Source organism: Chiloscyllium punctatum, chromosome 15, assembly GCF_047496795.1.
Source record: "Chiloscyllium punctatum isolate Juve2018m chromosome 15, sChiPun1.3, whole genome shotgun sequence".
Classification (NCBI taxonomy): domain Eukaryota; kingdom Metazoa; phylum Chordata; class Chondrichthyes; order Orectolobiformes; family Hemiscylliidae; genus Chiloscyllium; species Chiloscyllium punctatum.
The window spans coordinates 7,742,519-7,763,787 of NC_092753.1; the positions used below are offsets into that span (position 1 = coordinate 7,742,519).

The 21,269-nt window shown below is 42.3% G+C and overlaps 1 protein-coding gene across 1 annotated transcript in view; it reads right to left on the reverse strand.

The window, feature by feature from the left end:
* Positions 1–20,876, reverse strand: part of LOC140486021 (cysteinyl leukotriene receptor 1-like) — a 47,136-nt gene extending 26,260 nt beyond the window's left edge. The window contains exons 1-2 of the mRNA XM_072584559.1: positions 20,604–20,876; positions 20,208–20,289 (exon numbers count right to left, since the gene is read on the reverse strand). The gene's annotated coding sequence lies outside the window, so the exon portion shown is untranslated. The remainder of the gene's footprint in view (positions 1–20,207; positions 20,290–20,603) is intronic.
* Between the last annotated feature and the right edge of the window lie 393 nt (positions 20,877–21,269).

Consider the following 21,269-nt stretch of genomic DNA (forward strand, 5'->3'; position numbering starts at 1 on the left):
ACTTCATTGACTCTGGGGGGATAAACAAAAAAATGGCTCTCCTTGACTCTGTCCCCACTAACCACTCTTGGGGTAGGGATAATAAGGGGTTGAAATGTGGAATAACTATTCCTTGACTGAGTTGAAACTAAAAATCAAACCCCCTGCAGCTCCATCCCCATTGAATGCTTCTGGGACAGGAACAACAACTGTCCAAAGGTCAGAGGGAAAGGCTTTCTATCCATCGCAAATGGAAATAAGTTTCCCCACACACCAACCATATGGACAATATGGAGTTAAAATAACTCCCCCCCCCCCCCCCACCTTCCCGTTGGCTCTTTCAAGGGGTCCAAAATCAAAACAAAGGGAAAATAAAACAACCCACTTCAGGACACTATCCAAAAATAAACAAACTCAAAAGGCAAAACAGAAACTTGTACTACAGAAACAAACGACCCCCACAGCCCCCATCATTCATGAAACACTCATATGACCTCTCTATAACCATTACATCAACCACAAATTTGTATCAGTGCCTTGCAAACATCTGGAGTAACAGTTTGCTTTCTTGCTTACTTTTTATTATCTCCAGCCTTGGAGCTAGGGAGGAAAACTCTTTCCCAAGTCACTTAAAAGAGTACATCTTTAAAAATTGTTAACTGCCTAGCCTTTTAGCATTTTGCTCACCATAAGCTTCTAATATTACCAATTTGCTCGCAAACACAGCCTCTCCACCATGTTGGATTTCTTCTCCTCAGTGAAACCCTTCCAGTTTTTCCACTGACATTCCCCTGCCACGATATCCAACCCATTTAACTTGTGGGATGGCAGATTTTAACAAGGTAGACAATATTAGTCACCATCAGATTTGTTTCTTAAAAAAATTAATTCATAGGATATATCCATTTATTAGCGATTTTTGAGAAGATTTGTAGCTCAGGTTGATGATAAGTCTGTAAGTTAGCTCACTGAGCTGGAAGGTTTGTTTTCAGACATTTCATCACCATGCTAGGTAACATAATCAGTGAGAGTCTCCAGTGAAATGTTGGTGGTATGTCCCGCCTCTCTATTTATAGGTGTTGGTTTCTTCAGGTGGGTGATGTCATTTCTGGTTCTTTTTTTCAAGGGAAGGTAGACAGGGTCTAAATCAATGTGTTTATGGATGGAGTTCTGGTCAGAGTGCCGTGCCTCTAAGAATGCTCGGACATGTCTTTGTTTCACCTGTCCTAGGATGTGTCTGTTTCCCAGTCAAAGTGGTGTCCTCCTTTATATGTATAGAAACTAGTGATAGTGGGTTGTGTCTTTTGGTGGCAAGTTTCCTGCTAATTTGTCTGATGTAGTGTTTTTTACAGTTCTTGCATGGTATCTTGTAAATGACATTAGTTTTGCAGGTAGTATTTAATGGATCCTTTAGGTTTATTCTTTGCTGTTTAAGTGTTGGCAGGTTTGTGGGCCACCATGATGCCAAGGGGCCTGAGTAGTCTGGAAGTCATTTCCGATATTAGATTAGATACAGTGTGGAAACAGGCCCTTCGGCCAAACAAGTCCACACTGACCCACCGAAGCGCAACGCACCCAAACCCCATCCTCCTACATTACCCCTTCACCTAACACTATGGGCAATTTAGCTCAGCCAATTCACCTAACTTGCACATTTTTGGACTGTGAGAGGAAACCGGAGCACCCGGAGGAAACCCACACAGACACCAGGAGAATGTACAAACTCCACACAGGCAGTTGCCCGAGGTGGGAATTGAACCCAGGTCTCTGGCAGTGTGAGGTAGCAGTGCTAACCACTGTGCCACCGTGCTGCCCAACTGTGATGTCTTTGATATAAGGTAATGTGGCTATAGTTCTTGGTTGCATTGTGTCTGCTTGTTTGGATTTGTTTCTGAGGAATTGGCAAATTGTGTTTATTGAGTACCCGCTTTTCTTGAAAACACTGTATACATATTTTTCTTTTGCTTTTTGTAGTTCTTGGGTGCTGCAGTGTAATGTAGCTTGTTGAAATAATCTTGAAATGTCTTGATGCAGCTCCGTTTGTGGGTGTTGGGATGATTGCTTCTGAAGTTAATTATTTGGTCTGTGTTTGTTGTTTTTCTGTAGATGCTGGTTTGAAGCTCTCCGTTAACTGTACGTTCAACTGTCACGTCTAGGAATGGGAGTCTGTTGTCATTCTCCTCCTCTTTTGTGAATTTTATGCCTGTCATGATATTGTTGATGGTGTTGTATGTTTCCTCTAATTTGTTCCATTTTTGATGACAAAGGTGTCATCTACGTAGCAGACCCAAAGTTTAAGTTGGATAGATGGGAGGGCAGCCTGTTCAAGTCTCTGCATTACTGCTTCCGCAATGAACTATGATATTGGTGACCCCATAGGTGTTCTGTTGACTTGTATGTTGGTATTGGTATTGAATGTGAAGTGGGTGGTGAGGCACAGGTCCACTAGCTTGTGGATGTTGTCCTTGCTGATGAAGTTGGTACTGTCTGATGTTTGTAGTCCTGGTTTTCCGAGTAATTATGCCAGTGTTTCTTTGAGGAGAAAGTGAGGACTTCAGATGCTGGAGATCAGAGCTGAAAATGTGTTGCTGGAAAAGCGCAGCAGGTTAGGCAGCATCCAAGGAGCAGGAGAATCGACGTTTCAGACATGAGCCCTTCTTCAGGAATGAGGAAAGTGTGTCCAGCAGGCTAAGATAAAAGGTAGGGAGCAGGGACTTGGGGGAGGGGCGTTGGAAATGCGATAGGTGGATGGAGGTCAAGGTGAGGGTGATAGGCCGGAGTGGGGATGGGGGTGGAGAGGTCAGGAAGAAGATTGCAGGTTAGGAAGGCAGTGCTGAGTTCGAGGGATTTGACTGAGACAAGGTGGGGGGAGGGGAAATGAGGAAACTGGAGAAATCTGAGATGAGGTTGAACAGGCTGGGGCTGTTTTCCCTGGAGCATCAGAGGCTGAGGGGTGACCTTTACAGTGGTTTATAAAAATCATGAAGGGCATGGATATGGTAAATCCTGTCCAGACCTAGAGGGCATAGGTCTGGGTGAGAGGGGAAAGATATAAAAGGGATCTAAGGGCAACTTGCTCATGCAAAGGGAATGGGTGTATGGAATGAGCTGCCAGAGGAAGTGGTGGAGGCTGGTACAATTATGACATTTAAAAGGCATCTGGATGGGTACATGAATGGGAAGGGTTTAGAGGGATATGGTCCAAGTGCTGCCACATGGGACTAGATTAATTTAGGATATCTGGTCAGCATGAACAAGTTGGACCAAAGGGTCTATTTCTGTGCGGTACACCCTTATAACTCTAAGGGGCCACTTATTCAATACTAACCTGTTGACTAGCGATCTGTTTGGATTCCACAAGGACCAACCACCTCCTGACCTCATTACAGCCTTGGTGCAAGCACAGACTAAAGAGCTGGACTCATGGGAAATCTCAGGCAAGGTTTAGAGGAGATGTGAGGAAATATTGTTTTCACTCAGGAAGGGATTGGAATCTGGAACTCACTGCCTGTAAGGCTGGTAGAGGCATAAGCCTTCATAACATCTCAGAAAATATTTAGATATGCACTTGTGATGCCAAGGCATACAAGGCTCCATGTCAAATGCTGGAAAATGAGACTGAAATAGTGAGCTGGCTGAAGTGCCTTTCTCTGTGCAGTAGATCTCTTTGACCATGATCTGCAAAGGATGGCATGGCAGCTCAGTGGTTAGCACCGCTGCCTTGCAGCACCAGGGACCTGGGTTTGATTCCAGCCTTGGGCGGCTGAATGTCTGGAGTTTGCACATTCTCCCCATGTCTGTGTGTGTTTCCTCTGGGTGCTCCCGTTTCCTCCCACAATCCAAAGATGTACAGGTTAGGTGAATTGGCCATGCTAAGTTGCCCATAGTGTTCAGGGATGTGTTGGTTAGGCGCATTAGTCAGGGGTAAATGTAGAGCAACAGAATAGGGAAATGGGGGTTTTGGTGGGATACTCTTCAGAGGGTTGGTGTGGACTTGTTGGGCCAAAAGGCCTGTTTCCAACTGATGTTAATTGATGTGAAAAGGACCGTAACATCAAAGGAGACCATTATTTCGTCCTCTTCTATCTTGGTGTCTTTGATGGTGTTCAGGAATTCTTGGTGGAGTGAATGGAGTGGCGTGAATCTTCAATTAGATGTTTTCGTTTTTGGTGGAGGTCTTTGGCTTGTCTGTATGTTGGTGTACCAGGTAGGGAGACTGTGGGCCTGAGGGGGACACCAGGTTTGTGTACTTTTGGTAATACCCAGAAGCATGGTGTGTTGGATCCATCTGGTTTCATGTTTTGAAAGTCTGTCCTGGTGAATTCTCCTGATTGTTTAAGTGCTGTGAGAAAGGATGAGATTCTGTTTAGCAGTTGTGGGATCGGGTCTATTGCCACCTGTTGGTAACTGCCCATATCAGCAAGTAGAACATCTACCTTTTCAAGATAGTCAGATTTTTTTAAAATAACAATTGTCCGTCCCTTGTCTGCAGGTAGGATAACAATGTTTTGTCTTTTTAAAGTCTTTCTAAGACTTTATTCTCTTGGGCATCAAGTATGTTTCCTGTCTTTTTTTCAGCCTAATGTAGGTGCAATAGTTTGTCTTATGGTCTGCTATGTTTTCTCTGACAGACTGTTATTTCTTAATGTGGATTCAAATACTGCAAGGAAGTCCTTTTTACTCACGTCTTTGTAATTGTAGTCTAACCTCTGACTAGGACTGCTTTTTTTGTATCGGTAAGTGGACGGTCTGAAAGACTTTTTATCCAAGTGTTGTATGAAATGTGTTTTTGTGGGAGTTTATCTAACTTACCTTGAAGTGCGAATATATTCGTTTTCTGTGTTTGTTTTGTTCAAAGCTTATGGTTCGTTCTAATGCATTTGTCCATTCAAGGTCCATCATGGTATTGAACAAAGATTTTTGGCGTGAAATCATCCAACACTCACAAACGGAGCTGTATCAAGACAATATTGCAGCAACCAAGAACTACAAAAAGCAGAAGGAAAATATGTATACAGTGTTTTCAAGAAAAGCAGGTACCCAATCAACACAATTCGCCAATTCCTCAGAAACAAACCCAAACAAGCAGACACAATGCAACCAAGAACTATAGCCACATTACCTTACATCAAAGACATATCAGGAATGATTTCCAGACTACTCAAGACCCCTTGGCATCATGGTAGCCCACAAACCTACCAACACACTTAAACAGCAAATGATGAACGCAAAGGATCCATTAGATACTACCAACAAAACTAATGTCATTTACAAGATACCATGCAAGAACTGTAAAAAACACTACATTGGACAAACTAGCAGGAAACTTGCCACCAGGATACATGAACAACAGCTGCCCACCAAAAGACACAATCAACTATCACTAGTTTCTATACATACAGACAAAGAAGGACACCACTTTGACTAGAACAACACACACACCCTAGGACAGATGAAACAAAGACACACACAAGAATTCTTAGAGGCATGGCACTCTAACTAAAATTCCATCAATAAACACTTTGATTTAGACCCTATCTGCCCCTCCAGAACTGGAAATGACATCACCCACCTTACGAAATCGAGAAAGAGAATGGGGGGTGAGACGCGGGATATACCGCCAGTGCTTCACCAGAAACTCTGAATGACAATGTTACCTAGTCATGGTGATGAAATATCTGAAAACAAACCTTCAAGCTCAGCTAGCTCACTTACATATATATCCATTTATTGCCTAATTGCCCTTCAGAAGGTAGTGAGCTGATTTCTTGAACTGCTGTTCATGTGGTGTAATTCAACCCAAAGCTATGAGGGAGGGAGTTCCAGGGTATTGATCCAGCAACAGTGAAGGAACAGCATGAGATGTTGGAGAAGAATCACAGAATCCCTATAGGGTCAAAGAGATCTACTGCACAGAGAAAGGCACTTCAGCCAGCTCACTATTTCAGTCTCATTTTCCAGCATTTGACATGGAGCCTTGTATGCCTTGGCATCACAAGTGCATATCTAAATATTTTCTGAGATGTTATGAAGGCTTATGCCTCTACCAGCCTTACAGGCAGTGAGTTCCAGATTCCAATCCCTTCCTGAGTGAAAACAATATTTCCTCACATCTCCTCTAAACCTTGCCTGAGATTTCCCATGAGTCCAGCTCTTTAGTCTGTGCTTGCACCAAGGCTGTAATGAGGTCAGGAGGTGGTTGGTCCTTGTGGAATCCAAACTGATCGCTAGTCAACAGGTTAATATTGAATAAATGGCCCCTTAGAATTATAAGGGTGTACGGCACAGAAATAGACCCTTTGGTCCAACTTGTTCATGCTGACCAGATATCCTAAATTAATCTAGTCCCATGTGGCAGCACTTGGACCATATCCCTCTAATCCCTTCCCATTCATGTACCCATCCAGATGCCTTTTAAATGTCATAATTGTACCAGCCTCCACCACTTCCTCTAGCAGCTCATTCCATACACGCACCACCCTTTGCATGAGCAAGTTGCCCCTTAGATCCCTTTTATATCTTTCCCCTCTCACCCAGACCTATGCCCTCTAGGTCTGGACAGGATTTACCATATCCATGCCCTTCATGATTTTTATAAACCACTGTAAAGGTCAACCCTCAGCCTCTGGCGCTCCAGGGAAAACAGCCCCAGCCTGTTCAACCTCTCCCTTTGGCTAAAACCCTCCAACCCTGGCAACATCTTTGTAAATCTTTTCTGAACCTCTTCAAGTTTCACAACATCCTTCTGATAGGAGGGAGACCAGAATTGAATATAATATTCTAAAGTGGCCTGTAGAGCTGCAACATGACCTATACTCAATGCTCGATAAAGGAAAGCATACCAAACACCTTCCTCACTATCGTATCTACCTATAACTTCACTTTATTAAGCTGTCTTTGTTCAGCAACACTCCCCACGACCTTACCATTAAGTGTATAAGTCCTTGATAGCACTACCAACAATAGCTTCATCACTGAGCGGATCACTAATTCATTCCACCAGTGTCCGAGAGAGTGTGGGAATTTATATGGGGATTAGAATTCTAATTAGTTGAATTACATGATACAATTTCTTAACTGTTTGTGTAGTTAGAGAGTCTAATTACTTGTAATGAATAGCAATTTTTGTTAAGTAAAGAAATTTGGTCTGTGCTTTTTGTCAATCTGGGTCTAAAAGACAAATAAAGTAGGCAATTCTGAGTACTCTTTAAGAGCTCTAACTTTTGTGACAACCCTGGGAATATCAGGGTTTGATTTCTGTGCTAGCCCAGTGATGTGTGATATATCCTTATTCAAAAAGAGAGACAAAAAGCATCTTAACTATAGGCCAAATTGCTTAACATCTGTCATTGGGAAAATAAGATTTTTTTAAAAATTCATTCCTGGGATGTGGCTTTTGCCGGCTAGATCAACATCTACTGCCCATCCCTTACTACCCAAAGGGCAGTTAACAGTCAACCGCATTGCAGAGAGTCTGGAGTCACATGTAGGCCAGACCAAGCAAGAATGAAAAATCTCCCTTCTGAAAAGTATGTAATAATACATGTTTTATAAATATAATAATAAAGTCATGCAGAGTCAGCATGGCTTCATAAAGGGGAAATCATGCCTGACAAGGTTTTGTTTTACAGTAGTTTGAGGAGGTAACAAGAAGGTAAACAAATAGATGTAATGTATGCAATCTTGTGCTGTTCTTGAGAATTTCCTGCCTGGTTTCCTACATTGTGACATTGACCACTCTGTAAAGTGCTTGGAGACATCTAAGTTTCGGATAGGGACTAGACCAATGCAAATTCTATGTTTCTGTCATCTTTAGTGACTACTTATCTCACTATTGCATTAATCATGATTTCACCAGAAACCCACACTGTTTCCTCAGTTTTTAAAAATTTTTGTTCAAGTGGTAACCACTTCCCCCAATGGGTGGATCTGTTTCGCAGGCTCTTCTCTTTTTTATCCTTCCTAATTTCCATCCTCTTCTCTCAAAGGTGCTGACTAATGATGGTATACAGCTCCGTTACTTGAGCAAATTGGCCATTTCATAAATGAGTTTGAGGTATTGATGCCATTCATATCCTGGGGATGTCTCAAGGCACCCCCTGATTATTTTTGTCTAAGTAACTGCAACATCCCATTTTTAATGAGGTAAAAAATCAGAAAGTATGTTTTGGGGCCTAGGAAGGAATATTGGCATGATGGCATCGGATACATCGGTGAAAGGGAGAGATTTGCAGGGCTCTAGGCCAAGGCGAGAATGAACTACCCATCCAGCTCTTTCAGAGAGCTGGTACAGGCATGATGAGCTGAATTGGCTCTTCGCACACTGATCTCATAAGTGTTTCAATCAGACAAATTATCTGGTGAAAGGCATCTGTGGCAAAAGGCAACAGTCACATGAAGCACTGCAAATCCCTCCCAGATGAACTATTTGATCTGTGTTGGGTGGAATTTGTTGTCAGGACATTATCCAAGATTCCCTGTTTTCTGGTAAAGGTCAGACAGATTCAAGAGAGTCGGTGGGGGGGTTCGGGAGCATCACCAAGGGGAAGGTGCTAGAAAAACTGAAAGGTCCGAAGGTGGACAAATCATCTGGGCCGGATAGACTATACCTCAGAGTTTTTTTAGATTACTTACAGTGTAGAAACAGGCCCTTCGGCCCAACAAGTCCACACCGACCCACCAAAGCGCACCCACCCAGACCCATTCCCCTACATTTACCCCTGCACCTAACACTACAGGCAATTTAGCGTGGCCAATTCACCTAACCTGCACATTTTTGGACTGTGGGAGGAAACCGGAGCACCCGGAGGAAACCCCACACAGACACGGGGAGAATGTGCAAACTCCACACAGTCAGTCGCCTGAGGCGGGAATTGAACCCGGGTCTCTGGCGCTGTGAGGCAGCAGTGCTAACCGCTGTGCCACCGTGCTGCCCACCATGCCACCCACCAAGCTATCTGAAGGAGATAGCTGAAGAGATAGTTGAGATGTTAGTGGTGATCTTCCAGGAATCACTGACATCTAGAGGGGTCCCAAAGGACTGGAAAATACTAATGTAACCCCCTCACCCATTTAAAAAGGGAGTAAGGCAAAAGATGGGAAATTACGGGCTGATCAGCGTGACCAAGTCATTGGTAAGGTTTTGGAGTCCATTGTGAAGGATGAGGTTTCTGAAAACTTGGAAACATATAGTAAAATAGGGTAAAATCAACATGGTTTCATCAAGGGGACGTCATGCCTGACAAATCTTAGAATGTTAGAATTCTTTTGAGGAGGTAACAAGCAGATTAGATCAAGGAGAGCCAATGGATGTTATCAACCTGGACTTCCAGCAGGCCTTTGACAAGATGCCACAAAGGAGGAAAATTGGTGTAGAGACAAAATGTGAGCATGTATAGAAGCTTGGCTGTCTGGCAGAAAGTGGACAGTGGGGATAAATGCCGTCCTTCTCAGGATGGCAGTTGTTTACTAGTGGTGTTCCACAAGGCTCAGTGTTGGGAACACAACTTTTCACTTTCTACATTAACAATTTAGATGAAGGAATGGAAGGCATTCTGGCTACATTTGCAGATGATACAAAAATAGATGGAGGGACAAGTAGTATTTGAGGCAGCAGGGAGGCTACAGAGGAATTTAGACAGGTTGGGCTGATGCCCGAAACGTCGATTCTCCTGTTCCTTGGATGCTGCCTGACCTGCTGCACTTTTCCAGCAATACATTTTCAGCTCTGATCTCCAGCATCTGCAGTCCTCACTTTCTCCTCGAAGGTTAGGAGAGTGGGCAAATAAGCTGCAGATGGAATACAACATGGGAAATTGTGAGGCTATGCACTTTGGTAGGAAGAATAGAGACAGACTATTTTCTAAATAGGGAGTAAATACACAAATCTGAAGTGCAAAGGGACTTGGGAGTCCGAGTCCAAGATTCCCCTCAGGTAAACTCGCAGGTTGAGTTGGTAGTTAGGGAGGCAATTTATTTCAAGAGGACTAGAATATAAAAGCAGGAGTGTACTTCTGAGGCTTTATAGGGCACTGGTCAGACCACGTTTAGAGTATTGTGTGCAATTTTGGGCCCCATACCTCTTGAAGGATATACTGTCCCAAAAGCAGGTCCAGAGGAGTTTCGCAAAAATGATGCCAGGGATGAAAAACTTAACATATGAGGAACTTTGAGGACTCTAGGTCTATACATGATAGAATTTAGAAGGATGATCGAATTGAAACTTGCAGAATACTGAGTGGCCTGGAAAATGTGGACACTGGGGAGATGTGTCCATTGGCAGGAGAGACTAGGACCCAAAAGCACAGCTTTAAAGAAAAGTAAAGACCCTTTAGAACAGAGATGAGGAGAAACCTTTTCACCCAAAGAGTGGTGAATCTATGGAATTCATTACCACAGAAGGCTGTGGAGGCCAGGTCATTGAGTATATTTAAGACTGAGATAGATAGGTTCTTGATTGTCAAGGGGATCAAAGGTTATGGCGAGAATGCGGGAGAATGGGGTTGAGAAACGTATCAGCCATGATTGAGTGGTGGAACAGCATTGGTGGACTAAATGGCCTAATTTCTCTTCCAATATCTTATGATCTATGGAAATATGGAATTCCAAAGGTATTTGAAGAGGTACGATGAATTAGGCTATTAATAAGATAAGAGCCCATGTTGTTGGAAGCGTTAGCTTGGATAGAGGATTGGTTAACTTACAGAAAACAGAGCTGAGATAAGGGGGAGATTTCAGGTTGACAACTTGTAACTAATGGTGTGCCACAGGGATCAGTGATGGGGCCACAGTTACTAATAATATACATTAATGACTTGGATGAGGAAGGTGATGTAATGTCACCAAGTTTGATGATGACACAAAGGCAAGTTGTTAGCAAGATATGTAATCATAGAATAACAGAAATGCGATGATGTAGAAAGAGGCTGTTTGGCCCATTATGCCTGTACAGTTCTTCAAATTAGCATTATTGCATTTGGTAATCTCCTGCTGTATAAACATATAATCGAAATAATCATCCAAAGAAGTCTTGAATGCCTCAGTTGAACCTACCTCCACCACATTTCCTGTCAGTACATTCCATACTCTTAACTTATCACTGTCTGAAAAGTGTTCTCTCATAATCATTCTGGCTTCTTTACCCTCTCATTCGTGTTCCTTTTTCAAATAGGAACAGTTTTCTACTTATGTTTGATACAATGTAATAAAACTTCATGATGTCCAGAGACAATTTTGAGGACTTTCAGGGTATTGCCTTCCTCACTGTATACCATCACTTGTGATGAATCTATCCAGTCCATGGGTTACAGATGATAACATCTGGGATAGTGTCTATAGGATCAGAGAATTCCAGCTGAATGACTTTCAGAGGGTATTTACAGATCTGGAGACTTACTAGTAAACCAGATGGGTTTTTACAACAATTGACATGGCTTCTCAGCTTCCATTTGACTAGTTTTTAAATTTCAGATTCATTACAACAAATGTCACCATTTGCCAGTGTGGGCTCCAAACCCATTACTCAAGGGTGTTAGCCAAGATCTCCAGATTGCTAGTCCAGTTACAATACTATGATGCCACTACCTGATCCCTCCCCAGTCTGATTGTGCAACATAAAGCAGAATGAGAATATGCTCTCCTCTGCCGGGATCCTCCTAGAATGCAAATTTAATTAATAGTCTTGTCTGCTCCAACCACCCTACCCTACTCAATTCCATTCCTCAGTTCTAACAAACACAAGGAGCTAACAGAATTCTTGGTCAGCGGAATTAAGACCATTCATTCAGCTCCTCCACCACATCCCTTTTGTCCCCAGTTGTTAGAATACTGAATGGACTCACAAACTCTTAACATTCACCTGTACCCGTGTTTTTGTTTTTGCCTGTTTACCTATTATTTATTTGTTAATGCTACTTAACTCAATGATCTGGCTGTATTGCTCGCAAGACAAAGCTTTTCACTGTGCCTCGGTACACGTGACAATAAATTCAATTCAATTCAATTCAATGTTCCTTGTCCCACATATTCAAACTATTGAATGTGGGAAATTTTTGTCACAACCGCAGCCAAATATACCCAAGATTCTTCACGAGAAGATCATTTCATAAGGATGGGGAAGATTTGCAAAGATATCTTAGTAAACCACTAAGCTAATCTATTTGGAAGAAATATTCACATCACAAGTTTCCAGCCACTGACTGCTATACTGCAAGAGCTTTGTTCATTGGATAGTTTTACCCAAAACAGGAAGAAAATGATCAACAACCAGGATGAAAAATTTAACATTTTCTTGTAAATTCTATTGAAAAACATGGTTTCAATAAGTTCCATTGTGTTAAATTGTAAATAATATATTTTCATGTAAAGAAAATTTCAGTAGTTCTCCTGGTGGCGATTGAATTCATATAATCGATCATATTTCACAGCTTTTAAAAAAAAATTGCTTTTGAAACTGATAATTCAGGTAAACAAAGGAAATTTATGAAAGTTTTGGCGTGAACTTCTAAGGCGTGTTTAGTCCTAAACATGAAAAAGGGGTAACATTATGTACCCAATTGATTGAAAGGCCACAACTTTGTAATTTCATTGTAGTTGTAAACAGACCTTACAAGAACTTAGGAAGGTCTATTTCTGGTTGAATTTTGGGTGAGAGATACTTGAAATCAGAGGTGAAAATTAGGCAATGTTTGGATGAAAGAAAGTAAAGTTAGTTTACCTGGAGAAGCCACAATTCATGTAATCTCACTACTTTGCACACACTTCACTCTACCATTGGTGATATTAATGGTAAGTTGATAATATTTGGGTGGAACGAACATATGAATTAGAAGGGGAAGGCCATTTGGTTCCTTGGGTCATTTCTGCCATTTGATAAGATCACGGCAGATCTGTTTGTGTTTGGAAGTACATATTCCCATTTATCCCTGATAATCTTTGATTCCCCCTCCTAAACAGGAATCTACTTCCTCCTTAAAAAATATTTCAATAACTCTATTCCACTGCCTCTATGGCATATTTTCAAAGACACACAACTCAGAGAGAAAAAATTCTCTTCTCTGTCCTAAAGCAGCGATCTGTAATTTTTAAATCATTGTTCCTATTTCTGGACTCACTGACAAGAGGAAACTTTCTTTCAATGTCCACATAATCAAATCAGCCTTCACTCTTTTAACCTGCAGTGGAAACAAAACTTGGTCCAAGAGGAAAAGAAAATAGCAAAACAGCAAAGTTAAGTGGTTCTTTATTTGAATGCACATAGTATTCAGAACAAATTAAATTAATTAACGGTAAAGATGCAATGCAAGGGGCCTAACAGGGAAGGCAGATGAACTCAGGGTATGGTTATGAACATGGGACTAAGATATCAGAGCAATTACAAAAACATGGCTCAAGGATGGGCAGGACTGACAGCTTAATGTTACAGGATACAAATGCTACAGGAAGGATAGAACGTGGGGTAAGAGAGGAGGGGGAGTGGCGTTTATGACAAGGGATAGCATTACAGCTATGCTGAGGGAGGATATTCCTGGAAATATATCCAGGGAAGTTATTTGGGTGGAACTGAGAAATAAGAAAGGGATGATCACCTTATTGGGATTGTATTATAGGCCCCCGAATAGTCAGAGGGAAATTGAGAAACAAACTTATAAGGAGATCTCAGCTATCTGTAAGAATAATAGGGTGGTTATGGTAGGGCATTTTAACTTTCCGAACATAGACTGGGGCTGTCATAGTGTTAAGGGTTAAGATGGAGAGGAATTTGTTAAGTGTGTAGAAGAAAACTTTCTGATTTAGCATGTGGATGTACCTACTACAGAAGATGCAAAACTTGACCTACTATTGGGAAGTAAGGCAGGGCAGGTGACTGAGGTGTCAGTGGGGGAACACTTTGGCCAGTGACCATAATTCTATTTGATTTAAAATAGTGATGGAAAAGGATAGACCAGATCTAAAAGTTGAAGTTCTAAATTGGAGAAAGGCCAATTTTGACAGTATTACGCAAGAACTTTCAAAAGCTGATTGGGGGCAGATGTTCGCAGGTAAAGGATGGCTGGAAAGTGTGTGGGAAATCATGTCTCACAAACTTGATTCAGTTTTTTGAAGAAGTAACAAAGAGGATTGATGAGCACAGAGTGGTAGATGTGATCTATACGGATTTCAGTAAGGCGTCCGACAAGGTTCCCCATGGGAGACTGGTTAGCAAGGTTAGATCTCACAGAATAAAAGGAGAACTAGCCATTTGGATACAGAACTGGCTCAAAGGTAGAAGGTGGTGGAAGTTCATTTTTCAGACTGGAGGCCTGTGACCAGTGGAGTGCCACAAGGATCGGTGCTGGCGTGCTCTACTTTTTGTCATTTACATAAATGATTTGGATGCAAACATAAGAGATACAGTTATTAAGTTTGCAGATGACACCAAAATTGGAGGTGTAGTGGACAGCAAAGAAGGTTACCTCAGATTACAACAGGATCTTAATCAGATGGGCCGAATGGGCTGAGAAGTGGCAGGTGGAGTTTAATTCAGATAAATGCGAGCTGCTGCATTTTGGGAAAGCAAATTTTAGCATGACTTATACACTTAATGGTAAGGTCCTAGAGTGTTGCTGAACAAAGAGACCTTGGAGTGCAGGTCATAGCTCCTTGAAAGTGGAGTCGCAGGTAGATAGGATAGTGAAGAAGGCATTTGGTATGCTTTCTTTGATTGGCCAGAGTATTGAGTACAGGAGTTGGGAGGTCATGTTGAGGCTGTACAGGACATTGGTTAGACCACTGTTGGAATATAGTGTGCATTTCTGGTCTCCTTCCTTTCGGAAAGATGTTGTGAATCTTGAAAGGGTTCAGAAAAGATTTACAAGGATGTTGCCAGGGTTGGAGGATTTGAGCTATGGGGAGAGGGTGAACAGGCTGGGGTTGTTTTCCCTGGAGCGTTGGAGGCTGAGGGGTAACCTTATAGAGTTTTACAAAATTATGAGGGGCATGGATAGGATAAGTAGACAAAGTCTTTTTCCCTGGGGTGGGGGAATGTAGAACTAGAGGGCATAGGTTTAGGGTGAGAGGGGAAAGATATAAAAGAGACCTAAGGGGCAACTTTTTCATGCAGAGGGTGGTACGTGTATGGAATGAGCTGCCAGAGGATGTGGTGGAGGCTGGTACAATTGCAACATTTAAAAGGCATTTGGATGGGTAAATGAATAGGAAGGATTTGGAGGGATATGGGCTGGGTGTCGGCAGGTGGGACTAGATTGGGTTGGGATATCTGGTCAGCATGGATGGATTGGACGAAGGGTGTGTTTCCATGCTGTACATCTCTATGAGTCTATGATTCTATAAATACATAGGAATGGATATGATCTTACAGCCATTCTAGAGATTTAGTTACATGCAGATCAAAGCTGGGAACTAAATATTTAGGGCTATGTGTGGCTTTTCAAAAGAACAGGCAGATGGCTGGAAGAACACAGCAAGCCAGGCAGCATCAGGAGGTGGAGAAGTCGACGTTTCGGGTGTAACCCTTCTTCGGAACCTGGGGCGGGTGTAGGGCAAGCTGCAGATGAACGGGGAAATTGAAATTCCCCTTCCCACTCCCTTTCTGACATTAGCATTTCCCTGGCCTCCTCCATTGTCACAACAAACCAAACCACAAACTGGATTAATAACACCTCAACTTCTGCCTGGGCAGCCAACATTGAGTTCCCCAATTTCAAATAACCTCCCTTCCCATCCCTCAACTACCTTCCCAGTCCCTTCCCCTCCCTTCCAACTACCAGATTCATTCCTCCCATTGACCACCAAGGTCATACCCTCTACCTGTCTTCACCTATCCCCACTTCACCACCCTATCCCCACCACCCCCTTTATCTGAAGCTCCCCCTACACCCACCCCGAGTCCTGAAGAAGGGTTACACCTGAAATGTCAATGTCCCCATCTCCTGATGCTACCTGGCTTGCTGTGTTCTTCCAGCCTCCTGCCTGTTTACTTTGGATTGCAGCATCTGCAGTTTTCTTTTTGCCTCTTTTCAAAAGGGCAGGCAAGAAAGGAGTGGAAGTGGGCTGGCTTCATCAGTATGACACAACAGCATAAGAACACCCATAAGATTTCATGGAATACAGAGAGAATTAGCCTTTTGAATACAGAACTGGCTCTAAGGTAGAAGACGAGGGTGGAGAATTGTTTTTCAGACTGGGGGCCTGTGACCCAGTGGAGTGCCACAAGGATTGGCACTTGATCCTCTACTTTTCATCATTTATAGAAATGATTTGGAGGGATATAGTTAGTACGTTTGCAGATGACACTAAAATTAGAGATGTAGTGGGCAGCGGAGAAGGTTACCTTCGAGTACAACAGGATCTTGATCAGACGGGCCAATGGGCTGAGAAATGTCAGTTGGAGTTTAATTTAGATAAATGTGAGGTGCTGCATTCTGGGAAAGCAAATCAGAGCAGGACTTATACACTTAGTGGTAAGGTCCTAGGGAATGTTATTGAACAAAGAGACCTTGGAGTGCATGTTCATACTTCCTTTAAAATAGAGTTGCAGGTAGATAGGATAGTGAAGGTGGTGTTTGGTATGCTTTCCTTTATTGGTCAGAGCATTGAGTATTGGAGTTGGGAGGTCATGTTGTGGCTGTACAGGGCATTGGTTAGGCCATTTTTGGAATATTGCATGCAATTCTGGTCTCCTTCCTATTGGAAGGGATGTTGTGAAAATTGAAAGGGTCAGAAAAGATTTACAAGGATGTTGCCTGGGTTAGAGGATTTGAGCTTTTGGGAGAGGCTGAATAGGCTGGGGCTGTTTTCCCTGGAGCGTTGGAGGCTGAGGGGTGACCTTATGGAGGTTTATAAAATCATGAGGGGCATGGATAGGATAAATAGACAAAGTCTTTTTCCCTGGAGTGGGGGAGTCCAGAACTCAGGGGCATAGGTTTAAGGCGAGAGGGGAAAACTATAAAAGAGACCTAAGGGGCAACATTTTCATGCAGAGGGTGGTGCATATATGGAATGAGCTCCCAGAGGAAGTGATGGAGGCTGGTATGATTGCAACATTTAAAAGGCATCTGGATGGGTATATGGATAGGAAGGGTTTATAGGGATATGGGCCAATGGGATTAGATTAGTTTAGGATATCTGGTCGGCATGGATGAGTTGGACTGAGGGGGCTGTTTCTGTGCTGTACATCTCTATGACCCTATAATAAATAGGAACAGGAGTAGGCCATCTGGCCCCTCGAGCCTGCTCTGCCATTCAACAAGATCATGGCTGATCTTTTTTGTGGACTCAGTTCCACTTAGCTGTTCGCTCACCATAATCCTTAATTCCATTACAGTTCAAAAATCTATCTTTGCCTTAAAAATATTCAACAAGGTAGCCTCAACTGCTTCACTGGACAGGGAAACTCCACAGATTCACAATCCTTTGGATGAAGAAGTTCCTCCTCAGCTCAGTCCTAAATCTGCTCTTCTTTATTTTAAGGTTATGCTCCCTGGTTCTAGTTTCACCCACAAGTGGAAACAACCCCCCTGCTTCGGTCTCATCCATTCCCTCCATAATGTTATATGCTTCTGTAAGATTCCCCTTCATTTTTCTAAATTCTAATGAGCATAGTCCCAATCGACTCAAACTCTCTCACAAGCCAACCTCTCAACTCCTGAATTAATCCAGTGAACCTCCTTTGCATCCCCTCCAGTGCCAGTACATCCTTTCTCAAATAAGGAAACCAAAACTACACAGTATTCCAGGTGTGGCTTCACCAGCATCCTATATGGCTGCATCATACCTGTTTCTAGATGACATGACAACTGATGTTTATGTATAGTTTAGTCTAATTGCAGTTCGTTGCTTTAAAATTTCAAAAATTTACTCTTAAGTTTGCATTTTTAAATACAGCTTGATATTAAAAATATTGGTGTCCGACTGTAAATTCTTACATGTTTCTCCTTTCTCTCATTCATTCAACAGAGTGCAAGTGCAATGGTTCCCATGACCATTCACCCTGCACCACTAATGACCGCAAAGCCGTTCTCCCCTTCCTGTTACTACTAGGTGAGTATCTGAATTAAAATTTACAGTGAGTTGGTGAAGAACTACATCAAAGTTCACAGTGTGAGAGGTGAAGAATAAGCAAACCATCTCAATCCACCAAAAACTAGCAAGAGCAATTCATTACAAATATGAGGAGCAGAAAGAATAGCAAGTACACATAACTTGCATGTTCAAAGCACACATGGAGCAAAGGGATCTTGGAGTGCAAATTGTTGTGTTGCCATAATCTTACCAGACCACAGGGGCTGCTCTCATTTGATTAACTTGAGGGCCAGCAAACCTCAGGCAAGGTTGAGAAGGAGAGCCCTTTGTGGTACCCTCAAACCAGTGATAGGAATTGAACCCATACTGTTGGCATCATATTTCTCTGTAAACCAACAATCCAGCTAACTGAGCTAAACCAATTCCCAGAGTGCAAACAAATGAATCACAAAGCTCTATTACAAATTAGCAAGACCATAAAAAGAACACTTTTATTTCTATCGAAATATAATTGAAAAGTTGGGGAATTATGTTAAATTCATATTGAACATTGATTAGATCACACTTAGAATATTGTGTGCAATGATGGCTGTTATGTTATAAAAATGAATATGACCACATGAAAATGAATAGGCAGCATGGTGGCTCAGTGGTTAGCACTGCTACCTCAGAGTGTACGGGACCTTGGTTTGATTCCCACCACAGGCAACTGTCTGTGTGGATTTCCTCGGGGTGTTCTGGTTTTCTCCCACAGTCCACAAACTTGCAGGCCATGCTAAGTTGCCCTTAGTGTTAGGTTCATTAGTCAGGAGTAAATATAGGGGATGGGTTACTCTCCAAAGGGTCAGTCTGGACTTGTTGGGCTGAAGGGCCTGTTTCGATACTGTAGGGAATCTAACCATTGAAGGGAGGATTATTATTGCGTGATGCAAGAATGGGGAAGGTGTACAAATCAGGCAAGAGCTGACAAGCTGGATTACTTTTTTCTTGGTGAAAAGAAGATGTCAGTCACCAAGCAGAGATCTTTACCTTAATTAAATGTTCTGAAAGTGTGGACACAAAGAGGGTTTCCTCTTATGGAGACAGCATAAGAGGCGATTATCAGTGGAAGGTGGCTTCCAAGAAATCTGAAAGGGAAACCTGTTTAAAGTGGTGAGAATTTGAAATTCACCAACACAGGGAAAGGTTGAAGCAAATATCAGGTGTATGCAAGGAGAAGCGAGACAAGTGTGGTCGGAGGAAAAAGATTTCCAAATGTAGGTTTTGAAACTCTAGGAACTCTCGGGTGGAAGATCAAGTGGACTAAAAAACATTGCCATGAACTGGCTGGATAGAAATCATTTCTATGCTGTATATCCTATGTAATGCCCTCTCTTTTTCCTCCTATTCCTCTAAAGGTGAAGTACCACAGTCTAACCAGACTGTAGGGCTGTTTTCTCATCAGAGAGACATGACCAGTGGCTGTTTAACCTGAGGGCCATCAGGCCTCAGCAAGGGGAGAGGTTGGGACTGAGAATCCTTTATGGGAACCTCACCTAGTGTGGGAACTGAATCCACACTGTTGGTATCGTTTTGAATGACAAACCAGTTATCCAGTGGTTGCTGGGAATGTTCCTGTTCTTGCTCAAGGCAAATTGGTGTTATTGGCACGAAGTTTATTTGGTTTTTCATTGTTTGATCACTCCTATGGTTTGGGGAAAATTGAAACTGGAGAGACAGGTTTCTGTAATACATTCCAGAAGTAGAAATTCAGATCCAATGTATAATTTTAAAGTTAGATAAACATTTAACCAGTAAAAAAAAACTGACGCGGTAAAAGTCAGAACAATTGCTTTACATACACAATTTTGTTGTGATAAATTTGACACCAGGCGTTATTCATCTTAAATGGAAACCTGAAGCTGGAGACAGGTCCAGAAAGTAACTGGACGGTCCCTACTCAGTCTCAGGTTTTACTAAATTAAATAGCGCAAGATCCCGCGGGGATGTGGTCTCACGGAATTTTACGAGTTTGCTGCAGACCGCACTCGGCACTCCATCAATTATAAAGTACTTTGACGGCTTCTCTTAGAGACATTTATATGGTATCACCATGGCGGGGGCGGGGGAGGTGAATAAACATTGTCCACTTGGCCCGCTGGTGCTGACACGAATTCACTCGTGTCCTTTAGCGAAGGAAAATGCCATACTTGCCTGGTCTCACTTACATGTAACTCCAGGACCACAGCAATGGGGTTGACTGTTAAATGCCGTCTGCGCGATATATGGCTGGCCAGTGACGCCCTCTTCCTATGAATAAAAAAAACGATGGAAGAACGTCTTCGATTTAGCGTTCACCTCCATTGTTGAAGTTAGCAAATATCAATGTTACACAGCCAGTTTCAGTCTCAATAACCAGCTCGCCTATTGTCAACATTAACTCACGCATTTCCAACTTCACTACACAAGCTGAAGACGTCTGTGAACTGTACATGAAACCATAACATTTGCAGAAACAAATTAGACTTGTATTCAATGGATCCAAGTCTTTAAAAATAAACAAGAACCAATCTTTAACATTTAACAAATCTCCTTTAAGCGAAGAAAACAAACTCCGATCTTACCTATTCTTTTTTAAACGCTTTCAGACTGTTAGGTCTAATGTGGTAATGCAGGGGATCGCATGGAGGAGACTAGCTCACTTGAAATTCATCGTGGAAATGACTTTCCGGTCCCTCCAATCAATCGGCAGCTGAAGACAGTATGATGTTAGCTCCTGGAGATGTAATGACTTAGATTCTAGATGGGGACATAGTAAAACCCTGTTCACAGATTTGCAAAAAAGGACCGTGAACTAACAGAAAAAGGACGCTCTTCTTCGGCTGATGGGCTGACTGGCTTCTTTCCACGTGATGCATTTTGTAAAATTTCCATAATTATGCTGTATAAAGAGTTCTCTTTCGTTTCGCACAGTTGCCAAAATATAACTCAGCGCCTCGTCATAACAAAGAAATGTTTGGGCGATTATTGTCTTGATAGAAACTTCTGCAAGTTTCAAGCTGCAGGACTCATAGTTTTCATAATAGTGATCCTAAACATAACCGAATTAATCCGGCTCAAATATGTGCAGGTATACACGTGAAACGATTTACTTCCACTTGGTAATGTAAAAATAGATGACAAAATGATATAGTTTAGAAAACACGTTATTGCAGGGAGCAATTCTAAACATTTACAGACGGCAATGTTAATATGTAAAGTCCTTTCTCCTCCAGGTATGCATAACATGA